The sequence below is a fragment of the Dermacentor albipictus genome, chromosome 1, assembly GCF_038994185.2.
Source record: "Dermacentor albipictus isolate Rhodes 1998 colony chromosome 1, USDA_Dalb.pri_finalv2, whole genome shotgun sequence".
Lineage (NCBI taxonomy): Eukaryota > Metazoa > Arthropoda > Arachnida > Ixodida > Ixodidae > Dermacentor > Dermacentor albipictus.
This window is the reverse complement of record NC_091821.1, coordinates 22,593,949-22,609,043: the sequence shown is the minus strand read 5'-3', so window position 1 is coordinate 22,609,043 and position 15,095 is coordinate 22,593,949. Positions and strand designations below refer to the sequence as shown.

General features: G+C 44.8%; 1 protein-coding gene across 1 annotated transcript in view; it reads right to left on the bottom strand.

Annotated features, from left to right (window-relative positions):
- Positions 1-15,095, bottom strand: part of Pde11 (Phosphodiesterase 11) — a 640,803-nt gene that overhangs the window by 228,732 nt on the left and 396,976 nt on the right. The window lies entirely within an intron of this gene.

Sequence of the window (15,095 nt, the reverse complement as noted above, 5' to 3'; positions counted from 1 at the left end):
CAACGCAGAAACGTTTTTAAGAAAACCGCTGGACCGTTATGAATTAAATTTGCTGCGTTTGAGAGAGAATGTTAAATTCTAGTGACTCTTAGAAGGACAATCTTGATATTGAGCTTGGAACGTTCTTAATTGCCGAAAACGGTACGCTGCAAAAAATAAATAAATAAATAAATAAAAAAGACCAAATATCGAAGCACGAAGTTTACGAGTGCGTAACTCTGCACCCAAAACACATATCGTACATCTATATGCGGCATTTGTTACATCATCTAAAGCGGACAAATATGATATATATGAAATTACAGCTTATGTCAAAGTGCTACAGTGTTTAAAAGGGTTTTGCAAAAACCCTGCTCACAAATCAGTGGTATATTTTAGAGCGGTGTATAATGCATTAATTTTGTACACCTTAAATGTCTTAACAGGCTTGTGACTTGGCGTGGCCTCCACGAATGCTTACTCAATTCGGATGGGAATGGCCAGCAGCCCGACATGCGATTACTGTAGGCGCGAGGCAACCATCGCCCACCTTCTCTGTGAGTGTCCCCGCTTCAGTGCACCCAGGAAAGAACTTTCAAGAGCGTTTTCACAAAGGTATTTTGTCGGAGGAAACGAAAGGGTCCTGGGACACTGGCCGAGACCGTCCTCAGCACAGAAGGATTTGAAAGCGTTGTTGCGCTTCTTGCGGACAACTGGTCTCAGAGACAGACTTTAAGCGGTGCCGTATTCTCCATTGCTTTTCATCCTTTCTTCTTTTGTTCTTTGACTTTTTTCTAATATCTCTTTTCTATTACCTTTTATTCCCCTTAGCCCCTTTCCTCAGCACAGGGTAGTCTGAGAAGTGGCTAACCTCCCTGCATTTCCGTCTATTCTTGCTTCCTCCGCCTCCACCGTTTAAGGAATTGCTATAACATTATTTATTATTGAATTACACAGCTGAATATTCAGTAGTTAAGTTCCGATTTTGCAATTTTCGACAATTGTCGTAAAAAGAAAATGACGCCCTAACTAAAATATCTTCTTCCTACAGTCGCTAGATTTTAACTTCTCCCTTTTAAAAGTCAGAAACATTAAAATCGGTACTGTTTCCGAGAAACACGATTTTTCCGATTCCTGTGTACGCCCGACTCCTGTTATTTCGACCATTGGCGGACCGTAAAATTTAGTCGATTTATTCGAAAGGTCGAATGAATAAACGGCGGCGAAATGAAATAATTTCACCATGTTTTATTACTTCAAGTATTGTGTCAACGCCGACACACTACTTGAAGGCAGTATTAAAATGACCATACATGTCATCGTCGGTCAGTTACTCACAGGCCTCAACACTGTCGTCGGCGCTGATAAAATAATCCGTTTTAGCCATAATATATATATATATATATATATATATATATATATATATATATATATATATATTTGAAAGAAGGCAGGGAGGTCGGCTTGAGCTAACGCGCTCTAGCCTGCTACTCTGCACAGGGGGAGGAGGAACGGGGACATAAAGGTGTGATGAGGGATGATGATAACATAGAAAGAGGGATGCGCAACAGTGAAAGCAAGTTGAACATTCTGATGATAAACATCCAGAAATCTCATCCATGAAGCCACTATCAGGTTCTGTATCAAGTCTGTAGTCACCAATTCAAGTGAACTTAAAGGCGCTAGGGCGAAGCTGGTGTGTGGGCCTCCCTTGCGTAATCAGCACATGCGCCAAACAAAAGCTTTATAGCATGTAAAGAGCTGCGATAAGCGGCTGCAGCACGGCGAGCACCTGCAGGGCACTCTTAGCGGCCGGATTCTGGAGACCACCGAGAATCACGTACATTGACCCTACCAGGTGCTTCAGCATTTCCAGCAGGTTCTCCTTCTCATTGTGTCCATCTCCTTGCTTGCCCGTAGTGCCACCGGTTTCATTGGCCCTGTCATTATTGGCTTCATGGCGCAGATGACCCCTAGGGCCCGCTGGCATGGTCGTGGGCCTAGACGGCAGCAAAGGCCATTCCGTGTATGTACCGTGCATGTAGGTGAATGTTTACCGCGTGCTGTCATCGATCTTGAATTAGCAGTAGGCGCCATTACCGTCCTCGATGCACGCACAGACAGAGGTGGTCGTGGCGCCTGTTTCCCGCTATGTACTTCTTCTGAAATGGCTTTGTAGCGCTTCTTTCAAGAGCGTTGGCCACTTTGGCGAACATATTGAGCAGCCCCTTTACGTGAAGGTTGGTCTCTTGTCATTTTTTGAAGAATACGAACTTCTTGTTTCATCTTTGGGCATTCCTTCGAAGTCGCTTCGTGAGAGTCTGTACAGTTGGGACATTTAAATGAAGACGCATCACAGTCGGTGGTATTACGCTCTCCGCCGCAACGCGAGCAGGTGGCTTTACTTCTACAAAATGCGTTCACGTGTCCCAGCTTGAGACATTTCCGGCACTGAACAGACCTCAGAACGAATGGTCGTACACGGTGTATCACGTAGCCCACTTTGACAGACGCTGGTAATGTCGAAGAAGCAAATATTAATTTGATACATCGGGAGCGCCCCAAGCGGTAAATCTCAACAATGGGCCCCGATGACCTCAAAAGGCTCTTGAGGTCCGCATGACTGATTTCAAGCTCCACGTCGGAAATCACTCCAGGCGTTGTCTTCTTCCCGTAAGTAATAAAGCAGCGGACGGGGATTGCGCTTAACTGTGGAATGATGTTTAACTTCTCCATTATTGCGGAATTTTTCACATCTATTGTCAGGATGTTCTTGCGAGCGTTGATCCCGATCTCGCTGGTTTGCCCAGGGGCCACACGTTCAAAATATTCGGTTAAAAACTGCCTGCTGAGGGAGTTCATGCTGTGTGACGGCGAGAGCGGCACGTAAGAAACCACGAAGGATTCCTGCTCACTCTGATTGGATGAAATCGTCTCAGTCGACATACGGCGCATCATCTTCATATAAGGGGTCCATGGCTACGGTGTACTCAATGTCAGATTCCATGACTTCTGGCGTAGAGTTCTCCCTGGAATCGAGCTGGTCCGAACTTCCAAAGGCACGTCGTCCAAAATTGAGCTATGAAGCAGACGACTGACCTTGTTCAGGTGGTCGTGGGAACATCTTCTTGCTCATCCTTGATGAAAGGACTCTCACGAAAATGGCAAAAACGTCGGACAAGAAAGAAGCCTGCATGCAAAGTGTCTCGAGCAGCCAGTCGCACGGCAATTTTGCATGTATTCGCGGGCTTCTTTCACGCTCGGAAAAATACTTTTAGGTAGCGTGTATTGAGCAACAGAAAGCTGTATCGGGAGTTTTTCATGTTGCTCTACAATTTTCTCGTTGCCATTTTTATTCTAATTATAATACTGCAGAAGCTGATTACTTATTCAAGACTAACTGTGTAATTAAGCGGAGTGCGAAGAATAATCTGAGTATCTTCAAGCGATGGCAAACAACATTACCTTTGTTCTGTCCAGCTACGTGGCATTTGCATATTTTTAAATCTTTGACGCAGTAGTTTTGCGGAAACTCGCAAGGCGGGGAAAAGTAATTAATAAAGGGAAAATTTTATTTTCCTTTTGTTAATTTTTACATCTTCGAGCGTAATAATTGGAACACCTTGTATAGCACGCATTATTTTATCGATGGAGTTTAAAGCCCCAAAGCAGCATCTGAGCTGAGAGGCAGTAGCTGGAGGCTTCGAATTCTACAAGGAAGACCCTGACAACGCTACGAAATTCTTCCTTTCTTTTTTTCGTTCATTCTTTCTTTCTTTTTCTGTTGTGCCTCTATCGCAGCATCTACGGACGTAGACAGGTATTTTTCCAATAGTAGGGCTGCTGTCACAACTGAAATCTCTTTGCACGCGTCATTAATCTTCCACATCATATGCAAATAATAACCGAAGCGGTCACGGTCTTATACTTCCTAGCCGATTAATTTGCCAGAGTCTATCCTTGAGCCGAAGTCAAGTTTTATGTTTCTGACATTTTCAGTCCAGATCATAGCGCGCTTATTACATATCGAGGTCGCTAATACGTCATTTCATATACGACAGATGTGGAGATACCCACAACGGAAATATCGTTTCAGGTCTGGTTCCAAATACACACAGGGGGAACTCCGAAGGATGTCATACACCGAGCCGATTGGCATAATATCCTCCCCACTGTCCCTCCTCTCATCACCAGCGGCAACATTGCTCGCTCCAACAGGTCAGCCTGAAATGTAGTCTCGTTGACCTTCGTAGGAAGGAGGCTAACAGCGTTAGTCGACTGTAACATATTCGGCCGTGAGTTGAAGGGGATTACGGATCATGCCAGTGTTTCCTGAATCTCTCCATCACGCTTTCTTTCCTTATATATATGTGGTATTTCCAAGAATGCAGGGCAAAATGAAGTAAAGGCAATCAATACGCGTGCTCGAACAAAGAGTTGGAATCTATACAGAGAGAAGCTTTCTATGAGTCCATAGGGAGTCGAAACACGAATACACGAGTACACACACGCACACACACACACGCACTTGCACGCACACGCACGCACGCACACACATGCAAAGTATACCGAGTTTTTGCTAGCGGAGTTGCCGACTATACTAGCGAGTACAACGGACGCCTTGAACGCATCATGGTTTTTGAAGCAACATACGCATACGTACGTAGCGCAATTCGAATTCATTCTATCCGCAAGACGCCTTTACTTCATTATTTATTTATTTACACGACTCAAAATACCCCTGTCACGTTGTTTTACATGAGGGATCGTTAAGCGTACGTAGAAACATTTCAACAACAGAAAAGAAACCCTAAACACAAGAATGCAAAATAACTATGAATAACAAATACGAACAAGTAGTAAATACAACACATTTAGCAGTGAAATAAATGATATGTGGTTTTTTATGGCGTAAGGGCCACGCAGTAAAATAAATAAATGTGGACATGTGTAATATTTAGCTCATTAAAAAAAGTTAGTTCACTTGATTTATACATATAACGCTTTCAATGCAGCGTGTTCAGCCTGGAGAGCGAGCAAGACACAGCACTATTTAATAACCAGGGTCGGTATTTCAGTATTGTTTGGAAGAAAAATGAAGTCATATGCGCGGAAGTATGGCCATGTGAGCGACGAACGGCATTCTGGTGACTGATGCGAAGCGATAGTCGATGAGCGGGAGTGATGACAGCGGGGCTAATCCACGAGTGATAAAATTTGTGTAAAGTGGAAAGCCTCGAAATTTTGCGGTGGCATTCAAGGCTGAGAAGGCTGGCGGGGATTATAGTGTTGTGACGCTAGTTTGATAAGGGTGTTCTGAATAAATGAACCTTGCAGCGCGATTTTGAACTGATTCCAACATGTTTGAAAGGTTAATCTGATGGTAGTCCCAAACTGCGCTGGGGTACTCGAGTTTAAGTCGCACCAGTGTTTGGTAAGAAACCATATTCACAAAGGACGTGGTGTGACGCAAGTTCCGACGTAAATAGGCGAGGGTGCTGTTAGCATCATTTGTGATGTTAATTATAAGACGACCATGTAAGATCACGAGATATAGGCCGATGCCAAGATATTTATGCGAGCGTATATAAGGAAGATATTTGGGAGCCGTAAATTGTGGAACATGTCGTGGAATACGAGGACCAACGGTGGAAGGAAATGAGTGCAGTTTTCTTTGTGATGAGGGACATCAACCACATGTCAAACCATTTTTCAACGTGATGCAAATCATTTTGGAGTTTGGTAGAGTCAAGGTTGTTGTTGGTGCTGCGGTAAATAACGCAGTCGTCTGCGAATGATCGAATGTTAGAGGAGATATTATTGGGAAGATCATTTATATACGTTAGGAAAAGTAAGGGACTCAGAACCGCGCTTTGGGGCACGCCTGAGACAATCGGTGCATTACGAGACGCACGTTTGTTAGCCCGCACAAACTATTGACAATTAGTAAGAAAGTCACGCACGCAGTTTAGGACTAGGCGATAAGGTCTAAATGCAAGAGTTTAAGTAAATGGCGTTGGTGAGCAACTTTGTCAAAAGCTTTTTTAAAACATAAAAAAAGTGTGTGAACGTGTACGTTAAAGTCTATGCTGGAGCTGATATCGTTAATGAACAGGGCTGTAGTTGGATAGAGCATGAGCGATTTTTTAAGAATCAATGTCGGCACAAGTGTAAAAAAAAATTACAGATATGAGAAATTTCAAGATGTGTGAATAAATAATGTGGTTCATTATTTTTGAAGGGACACTTGTAACCGATATAGGGCGTTAGCTTTTTCGAAATGATTTGGGGTGTTTTTTCGCGTATGAATTATTTTGTCAGCCTTCCAGTCATGAGGTACAATGCCGGTTACGAGGGATTGTTGGAAAACGTGCGATAAAGAGCGCCGGAAGTGTTTTTTTTTGTATTTTTTATGAACTTTGCATTGATGCAGTCGATTCCAGCTGACGATGTTAGTTTTAAGAACTCGATTGGTTTTATTATGCCATTAGCTTCAAATATTATGCCAGGAATCTCATGGTATTCAGTGTAGGCATAATTTGGCAGATCGCCTTCGGGCTCCTCAGTAAACACTGAAAAGAAGGTGGAGTTCAGTGTTTCAGCGACGTCCTCGTTTCGTACGGAAAAGTTGAGGTCATCACAGAGTCATATAGGCGGACAAGGTTCAGGGCCGATAATTTGCCAGTATTGTTTACTATTGTTTCTTAGCATAGCCAGTAATGTGGATGACAGGAAGAAAGTTTAGTTTTGGCAGCAATAGAATTGAATTCTTTTTCAATGCTGTGATGCCTACTCCATGCGGAAAGTGTGTTATATCCCTCTGCCGAACAAGATAGTCTTTTCTTGTTTTTTAGCCGCTTTAACGTGTTGTTAAACCACGGTGAAGCTGCACGTTCCGTTACGGTGATGGTGGGGACGTATAAATCAACAAATTCTTTTATTTGATTTTTGTACAGGGACCAGTTCGACTCGACTGAACGCTGAGAAAGGTCACTGATAGCATCTATAGAAAAATTGATTATTTCCTTGTTAATGGCGCCATAGTCACCTTTATCATAAAGTGTTAGCGTCTTTGCTTTTTAATGCGTGCTGGGTCATAGGGGAATATGTACCGTGAGGTACTGTGTGATCACTGAGGGCAGGTAAGTGCGTGAGTGGTGGAATGTGATGGGGGTTGGGTTGAGAGCACGAGGTCTAGATATGTTGGGTGAACGTGAGCTTTCTCTACAATTGTAGTCTTCATGACACGCTGAGATAAGGTAAAAGTGGGGCATATGTTCATAAAATCGCTTTCCATGAAACGTTTCGACGCCGTGAGGGCGAGATCATTCCACGTTATTGAGGGAAAATTGAAATCGCCAAGCAAGAGTCACCCTGTGCGGGTGTGCGATACGAGCAGAGAATTTAATGCATTATGGAACCGGTTGACGAAGGAACAGTCAGCGTCTGGAGGTCGGTAACACGGGCCGGTAATCTGGGGTGGGTGGAAAACTGGCGAACGTATGAAAATGATTTCTACAGTCGGATACAACTCAAGCCTGCAATGAAGCCCTGCCCACGTCCTCATAACCGCCAGCCACTTTTCCTCCGCGAGGCTGCAAATAGTTCGTACTTCAAGCTTGCCCTGTTACCTAATTAAGGCGGTAACCACAAAAACAAAATTATAAGCGCGTAATTTTGTACGTTCTCACTCGTCTATTATAGCGGAAGGGTGAAAGCTTAACTCTTTATGGAACTGAAATAAAACCCTTGCTTCGCTGCAACAATTTATTGCCAAATTCCACTTCAGTTGGCTTTGAGTTTCATGAGTAAAACAGGGTCAGCAGTGAAATTAACTGTACCGCGGACTTTTGAAGAATGAAACGCCCAGACTCCATACACTTTGTCCATGTCTGTTGCACACCTCATCGCCGGTGAAAATATTCTTCAAGAACAGCAGACGCTCCGGAGGTATCAAGTACGACGCCATTTTGAAAGGGTCGCATGGCGGCGATGTTGTGTGCTTCTGTGATTGGCAGACGGAGTAACACAACCCCACGCGGTGCGTGTGGCTTGGTTGCCAACTGCTGTTTTTTTAAAGTTGTATCCTACTATAGATCCCTATGGTTAACATATTGATAGCAGTGTAGGCTGTGGTAAGTTGCAATTAGGATCCCCCCCCCCCCCTTTGCCTGTTAACGCAGTCGTGCCGAAAGATGCCGAAGCCTGGTAAGCAAGAAGCGATTTCGGAATCGTTAACGGAAGGATACAACCAGGTTTCAATTAGTGCAACTATTTTGCTTTCTGTAGAGTCAATTAGCTTACGCAAACAATCAAGCTTAGGTAAAATGCCCCGAATATTAGAGTAAAGGAAAGGCACAGAGTTAGGCTGTTTTCTTGCACGAGGGACGGCCTTTAGCTACGGGCGACTAGCAACAGCTTTCCGAGAAGCGTAGTCGTACAAGAAAGTCGATGTTCCGATGCTTAGCCTGTTGTAGCGTAGCTTGAAGGGTTTGCCCTGTGCTTGTGCGAACTCGAGTAGTTGCTTACCGTGTACCCGCGGATGCGCCAAGGCGAGCTTTCTATTTCTTTTTTTTTCTTTCGATGGCACGGGCGGCGCCGCCGCTGCCGCGGAGGCGAGCCCCATCTGGTGGTGCTTCAAGAAACCCAGCGGAGCGCGTGCTCCGCTGTGATTGGTTGGCCTATTCGGCAAGGGAACAGCCAGGCCGCAGCCGCGGTCACGAGAGACGGCGAGGTTCCGAGAGAAAAGCTTCGCTTTTAATATCTACGGAACCGCTCAGAGGAAAACCGTAGAGACACTATAAAGAACAACACTAAATTAACGTAAACTGGTAAATAATTTTTTGAAAGCTCTATTTTCATTCATCTAGCCCGAAAACATTGATGTGCTGGAGAAATTAAAGGACAAGCTTACCTTCCTTGAATTTCGCGCTGAAAGCAGATCGCCAGTACGTCAACGTGACGACACAGATTCCTCGTAGTTTAACCACTTTGACGAGGGAAAAGTTCTTCAAACGTGTTCTTCTTCTTTGTGGTGGTTTGGGTGAGGAGAAATGGCGCTTATTCTGCAGCCCACAGGGGCGCACGGCGAAAAAAAAAACAAACTTGTTAGGTTGAGTCTTGGATTTCCTTAGAATGCAACGCAGTCCTTCTCTGCGAATTAACTAGAATCGAACAGACGCTGTCGTAATCCACGAAATCAGGGGGAGCTTGTGCGCGAACTTCAGGCCAGCTGTATTCTTGGCATTGGCAGACCAGTTTTACCGCCGGCTGTCTAGCTATCCCACCACAAATATGGGGCGATGCCGATGGTAATACAGTTGGAATTATCGGCTAGGATGTATACGGGACGCAGCCGCAGTGGGTCCAATATGTGAAACGTGTTGTGCGTGCCGCAGACGGCGTACGGGCCCCTAGGGGGTACGGAGATAATAATATAAAAATAATACGAGTTTGTTTCGGTTCATCACATACAAACAAACCGAGGAAGGGAGGCAAAAGGCGGTACACCACCTGAATAAGGCCTTCGCTTCCTATATAAAAGGAAAATGAAAATGAAAAAGGAGCACTACGAAATGCACAAGTTACATTTACTCATGCATTAGAAAGCTTACATGCCTAACTTATGCTGCAACTAGGGAGCGTCTTACGGTCTAATTTTGCAATTGAACTCGCTCCCTGTTCTTCGTGGACCCGCTTATTCTGCAAAGGGTGTTTGGGCCCCTAGGGTTAAGAAATGACCTCCGTAAGGTGGCGCCCGAGACTGCCCTGCGCTAGTGTTCCTGTATATGCTCCCGCAGGGAGGGAGCATATAGAGGAACACTACCCTGCGCCGCTCAAACCCGCTGAACCCGTATACAAGGTTGGGGCTCCTGCGCTTAATTGGCTAAAGCACCCGCGTTTGCGCTCTCTGAGAAGACGGACACGTTCCGCAATCGTAAATGTGGCTGGATGTCCCTCTGTCTTGCTACACGACTTTCTCGACACCATTACTGGATCGCATACGTGTTGAACTCGGGGATGCCATGAAGCCGAGTAAGCGGGAAACTTCTGCAACGCACTACACACATTTTTCTCTGCACAGTTCTTCCCTATTTTTTTTTTTTCTGCCCTAATCTATCTTCCTCTCGCGGTAGGAGTAGCCGTTTCGCTATTGAAGTGGCTGGAGCCAAGGTGCAGCTATGTTTACGTACGCTATTTTTTGGCGCACGGAGACGCTACGTACGTCAAACCGCTAACTCGTTATATAAATAGAGAGTCTTCGAAATAGGGTGGCTCCAAGTTGCGAGACGCTATCGGCCGGGTGTACAAAACAACTTGCAAAAGAGAACTAAAAAGCCCAAGGGACGCTTGGGTTGTGCGCAAAGGTAGTGCCACTCTATGGCGCTATTTTTATGAGTACGCTATAGGTAGGGTTCCGTGTTTTTGGCATTTATTTTTCTTCAAATTCGGGGTTACTTATCGGTGTTTATTCCCCCCTTTGAATCTGTGTTTTTCGGTGTCTAACTTCAATGCCGGAGGCAAATCGGTGTTTATGGGGCTTGTGTTGTAAATCGACTGTACAGTTGCTGGAGAAAGTATAAGACAGCTGAAATACACAGTTTTATTGAACACATACCAAGCACCCTGCACAATTAAGTAATGCACCAACGAGCGAAAAATAACAGTTGTAACGCGATGCTTTCAGGAGCATGAAATTAATACCAAAACTTGTTGGAAAAAAGAAATGGACATATAAATTGTGAGTGGTAGGCAAATGAACTGAGGCTGGCCTTCCCGACGCCGACGAAAGGAGGAAAACGCCGAAGGGCGAGGAAGGACTCGTCCCCTTTCCTTTGTTCGCTCTGCTCAAGTGGAAAGAGCAGAGGGCTTTGCAGGGGGAGCTTGTCCTGGGTACTCCCGTGGCCTCTTTTCTACCGTGTTCCAGGAAACTTGTGCCTGGCCTAAGTACTTTGACACCAACATACTGGTAAAAAAGTACTTTGACACCGCCATACTGGTAAAAAGAAGGGAACGGGTCAAAAAAACATGGTTTGAAAGAGAAAGGAACGACCTCAAGGATATTTGAGGGTTGCTGTGTTCCCTGTCAACGTTTAAAAAAATATACAGTGAAAGCTCGTTAATTCGAACTTCGATAATTCGAATTTATGGATAATTCGAACTGTACGATTTGGTCCGGCCAAGCTCCACAGAAGTCTATGTATAAAAAAGTCTGTTAATTCGAACGCGAGAAGGTTCCCTCACGGATAATTCGAACTACGCTCGCCTGGCACACGTCTAGAGAAACGCGCCTACTGCCTACACACAAGGCTGTCTTGCCTCCGAAACGGAGAGAACGGCGAGAGAAGGCAAAATCGGAAAAAAATCTAACCGACGCGGGGTCAGCCAGAAGGCAGCGGCGGCTGCCGCCTCTCCGTTCTACGTAACCTCCAAGACTTCTTGCCCGTTGTGAATCTCGGAGGCTTTGCAAATCTTGTACAGCTGCTAATGTTGTGCGGAGATGGCACGGCAAGCGCCAAAACGCAGCGAATCAAGTACGTCGCAGCTGCGCTTGCAATCAAGAACCAACGAATTCGGGCCTTCGCCACCTTCACATGTTCAGCGTCTTTGTCACGGCAGTCTTCATTGGTTGTGCACCTCTGTTTTCAGCTTAGGAGGTATCGGCCGTCGTGATTCATTGTGATGGTGTTAAGCTTCGGCTAACGTTCGATTCGGTGGACATCGGTGGTGTGGCACAGTCGGACCCAGAGCTTCGACTTGAAGATGGCGTGTGCCCGCGGCACACGGCATCACTTTCTGACACGCCAAATTCCTGACATGCCCTACTGCTTCCAAATCGCAGTGTACTGTTGCCCTCCTTCACTTTCGTTAGTTCGAACTTTCGTTAATTCGAACTGAAGCGGCTTCCCCTTGCGGTTCGAATTAACGAGCTTTTACTGTATTAGGGTAGTAGATTTCTTCCCGTGAAGCTGGCGTTTTTTTTCTTTTTTTCGGAATTCACCTCAAATTCCGTATTTTTCGTTTTTCACCGATTCAGACAAAACAGCCTCGGGGGGTAATTTTCGGTGTTTATCAGTATATAGCGAAAACGCGGAACCCTAGCTATAAGTTGCCTGTATATACACTCTAAATATCCATAATGTACGTTAGAACGCATGCTCAATAAGGAGAAATCGTATTTTTTTCAGCGTAACCTGTTACGGCTCATTCCAATAGCCGTTTCAGTTGGTCGGTGATGTTCGCCGCCACTAGTATCCGTCGCAGCTATCGCCATGAATGAGAGAAAAAAAAAAAAAAACAGTTCCCGTCGGGATCAAACTCGGGCCCGCAGCGCCGAACTCCGCTACTCTACCACTGAGCCACGCCAGCTGTTTTACCCCCTTTATTGCCGGCTTTGACATTATATACAAAATACACAAAAGATAAATCATGTCAACACGTATTTTGCTGGCACGACATATTAAACTGTAATGGATGCATAACACAAGTATTTTTGCTCCGTGGTCCATTAACTGCCTCTAATGCAAGAAACCTGAAACGATATAGCGCATGCGTTTCTAGATTGCTGGGATCCCACCTTTTTCTGGGATGTGCTAAAAAGGACGTTAAAGAGTTACGTTTAGATCCACATGGAATAAGCTCCTTACCGGTAGAAACAGAGCGTTTTCCATATGACGCTATAATCCTCCTGGGCCTCCACAGTTTGTGGATAGCTAGAACGCAGTTCAACAATGCTGCGCCAGCGCGTCAATTTGCCACCCACACGCGATCACTTCGTTGAAGCTGTTCAGGGATGTCCATCGGGCAATCCCTGAACAGCCAACATGGATTGACATGCTGAGTCACGCCAGCGCTTGCTATAGCTTGCAGGGGAAACGTGCCATACACACGCCCTAGCGCGCGAGGAAACACGCGATGCGATATGCGCGCTTTGCATTACAGTTGCATATTATTTCACCAGGTGGCATGCCATGTAGCAGTTGCATAGGTAGCGGTACAAGGTAGATAGAGAAGTCTCGAGGAAGAAAAATATTAAGGCGACCTATAAAAAGATGCTAGAATTAGAACATGCATAGCATATCTGAATAAATCAAGCAGTCTAGGTCACTGTTTTGTCGCCGCCCCGTTTCAAAGGGGATGCCAACATGATCATCACCACCATCCCACCACCATCATTATCATAAGAATCATATCGTGTCACTCTTCACGCAATGTGAGATGCGCTCCGCGTAGCGTAGATACGTGGAAATTTTGCACTGCAGCCAGGTGCACCGACATGTAGCAGTTGCATGTAACAGTTGCATGTTGGATGTTGCATGTAGCTGGACCTAATAATAATAATAATAATAATAATAATAATAATAATAATAATAATAATAATAATAATAATAATAATAATAATAATAATAATAATAATAATAATAATAATAATAATAATCAACAGCATCGTATTACCCGCCGTGGTTGCTCAGTGGCTATGGTGTTAGGCTGCTGAGCACGAGGTCGCGGGATCAAATCCCGGCCACGGCGGCCGCATTTCGATGGGGGCGAAATGCGAAAACACCCGTGTACTTAGATTTAGGTGCACGTTAAAGAACTCCAGGTGGTCGAAATTTCCGGAGTCCTCCACTACGGCGTGCCTCAATCAGAAAGTGGTTTTGGCACGTAAAAGCCCATAATTTTTTTAAACAGCATCGTATCGTGCCACCCGGCCCCGCAGACTCAAGTTCCAGCTATCGCCACAGAGGGCGAAAAATCAACCGCGGCGCGTTCGAGCATGAAGCGCGCAAGTGGAGCTACTGTAATTGAGTCTTATACTTTAATTCGTAATTTTTCTGCTGAGGGCGCTCAACGCGGCTAAATATTTGGTCTATATATGTGCATATAACAACCGACAAACATAGTTAACCTGTCATTGTATTACGAATAAGCAGACCATTGTTGTATTGGACTCATGTTAACATCTGTGCTTTATTATTTGAATGAAGGTTTTGAGACCTCACTGAAGTGTGATAAGCAGCAGTCTACTCGTGTCGATTGCAGCCCGTGCCGTTTATCGATTCGAATTGTACGGCGGTAATATTTGCGAACGCTGTGGTCGTTTCCTTTGAGCAGCATCACGCAGGTTCCTTTTAATTAGATAACAATAATATCCCAGCCTGTTTATGCGTCCAATATTCTATAGCCGCCACCAGGCGAACGTGTATAAAGACGCTGAATTTTATCAGCTGCGGCGTTTCACTGGCATAACGTCGCCACGGCTTCCAACGTTAGTGATTTGTCGCCTCTGGCCGCGTAATGAGGCGTTGCATGAAAAAAAGAAAAAAAGATGTGTTAGCTACCGTGAAAATTCATCGCTGGAATGAGCACAGTCTCTTTGGACATAGTTTTATAGGTTGTAGTTTTAACGTAGACGGTGCTTTGAAAAAAATTGCACCGTAAGTACCCGAGCACATCATTAGCATTGTTAATGACGTACTCTATATTAATGGTCAACTTTACGTTATTTGTAATGCGTGCCCACGATGCGGATTAACCTTGCAGCCTCTGGGCGTGTGCAGCGGTGAGTAAAGAAGCACTGCTTCACATTCTCAACTTGGCGTGCGGGGCGGATAAAACAGATTCCTGTAGTCATTTCTTAAAAGTGAAAAATAATAACTATAAAGTAATTGCTCTTCAAAGGCAACTCAAACGAGGCTCTTGTTATTTTGCCACTTTGCTAAAATCCCTAACACGGAGTACAGCATAAACAATAAATGGTTTTGCCTGATTCTGCACAAATGATACGCTGCAATAAATTCACTGCACATTAGTGGCGAATGTACTTCCGGTGATACAGTTAGATTAATTGCACTTGAGACGTAATAAAACGTGTGTGTTTATTACCTAGTATTTGGCAGGAAAAATTGTCATTTAATCGAGGCTTCACTACGCACAGCCCGCACAAGAACACCACTGAAAGAAATGCACACGCAAAACAATGTTGTGGGCGTGCTTTTCTGCCATGGAGCGTTTCGTGCACTGTTCTTAGTCATACATGTATCACAAACTCACTCACACTTACACCACAATAATTCAGGCTCTTTTTTATTTCGACTCCAGCCTTCAAGACGCTG